The sequence below is a fragment of the Pseudochaenichthys georgianus genome, unplaced genomic scaffold, assembly GCF_902827115.2.
Source record: "Pseudochaenichthys georgianus unplaced genomic scaffold, fPseGeo1.2 scaffold_578_arrow_ctg1, whole genome shotgun sequence".
Classification (NCBI taxonomy): domain Eukaryota; kingdom Metazoa; phylum Chordata; class Actinopteri; order Perciformes; family Channichthyidae; genus Pseudochaenichthys; species Pseudochaenichthys georgianus.
Genome location: NW_027263137.1, coordinates 22,501 through 24,394, shown reverse-complemented (window position 1 = coordinate 24,394; position 1,894 = coordinate 22,501).

The following is a 1,894-nucleotide window of genomic DNA, read 5'->3' as shown; positions in this document are numbered from 1 at the left end:
AAGGCCACTGAGAGGACGTTAATGTGAGCAGTGAGGAGAAGTGTTTAGGAAAGGCCACTGAGAGGAGAAGTGTTTAGGAAAGGCCGCAGTGAGGAGAAGTGTTTAGGAAAGGCCACTGAGAGGAGAAGTGTTTAGGAAAGGCCGCTGAGAGGAGAAGTGCTTAGGAAAGGCCACTGAGAGGACGTTAATGTGAGCAGTGAGGAGAAGTGTTTAGGAAAGGCCACTGAGAGGAGAAGTGTTTAGGAAAGGCCGCTGAGAGGAGAAGTGTTTAGGAAAGGCCACTGAGAGGAGAAGTGTTTAGGAAAGGCCGCTGAGAGGAGAAGTGTTTAGGAAAGGCCGCTGAGAGGAGAAGTGCTTAGGAAAGGCCACTGAGAGGGCGTTAATGGGAACAGCAGAGAGGAGAAGTGTTTAGGAAAGGCCACTGAGAGGAGAAGTGTTTAGGAAAGGCCGCTGAGAGGAGAAGTGTTTAGGAAAGGCCTCTGAGAGGAGAAGTGTTTAGGAAAGGCCACTGAGAGGACGTTAATGTGAGCAGTGAGGAGAAGTGTTTAGGAAAGGCCGCTGAGAGGAGAAGTGTTTAGGAAAGGCCTCTGAGAGGAGAAGTGTTTAGGAAAGGCCACTGAGAGGACCTTAATGTGAGCAGTGAGGAGAAGTGTTTAGGAAAGGCCACTGAGAGGAGAAGTGTTTAGGAAAGGCCGCTGAGAGGAGAAGTGTTTAGGAAAGGCCACTGAGAGGACGTTAATGTGAGCAGTGAGGAGAAGTGTTTAGGAAAGGCCTCTGAGAGGAGAAGTGTTTAGGAAAGGCCGCTGAGAGGAGAAGTGTTTAGGAAAGGCCTCTGAGAGGAGAAGTGTTTAGGAAAGGCCACTGAGAGGACGTTAATGTGAGCAGTGAGGAGAAGTGTTTAGGAAAGGCCACTGAGAGGAGAAGTGTTTAGGAAAGGCCGCAGTGAGGAGAAGTGTTTAGGAAAGGCCACTGAGAGGAGAAGTGTTTAGGAAAGGCCGCTGAGAAGAGAAGTGCTTAGGAAAGGCCACTGAGAGGACGTTAATGTGAGCAGTGAGGAGAAGTGTTTAGGAAAGGCCACTGAGAGGAGAAGTGTTTAGGAAAGGCCGCTGAGAGGAGAAGTGTTTAGGAAAGGCCACTGAGAGGAGAAGTGTTTAGGAAAGGCCGCTGAGAGGAGAAGTGTTTAGGAAAGGCCGCTGAGAGGAGAAGTGCTTAGGAAAGGCCACTGAGAGGGCGTTAATGGGAACAGCAGAGAGGAGAAGTGTTTAGGAAAGGCCACTGAGAGGAGAAGTGTTTAGGAAAGGCCGCTGAGAGGAGAAGTGTTTAGGAAAGGCCACTGAGAGGAGAAGTGCTTAGGAAAGGCCACTGAGAGGACGTTAATGTGAGCAGTGAGGAGAAGTGTTTAGGAAAGGCCACTGAGAGGACGTTAATGGGAGCAGCAGTGAGGAGAAGTGTTTAGGAAAGGCCACTGAGAGGAGAAGTGTTTAGGAAAGGCCGCTGAGAGGAGAAGTGTTTAGGAAAGGCCGCTGAGAGGAGAAGTGTTTAGGAAAGGCCACTGAGAGGGCGTTAATGTGAGCAGTGAGGAGAAGTGTTTAGGAAAGGCCACTGAGAGGAGAAGTGTTTAGGAAAGGCCACTGAGAGGAGAAGTGTTTAGGAAAGGCCACTGAGAGGGCGTTAATGGGAACAGCAGTGAGGAGAAGTGTTTAGGAAAGGCCACTGAGAGGAGAAGTGTTTAGGAAAGGCCGCTGAGAGGAGAAGTGTTTAGGAAAGGCCGCTGTGAGGAGAAGTGCTTAGGAAAGGCCTCTGAGAGGAGAAGTGTTTAGGAAAGGCCACTGAGAGGAGAAGTGTTTAGGAAAGGCCACTGAGAGGACGTTAATGTGAGCAGTGAGGAGAAGTG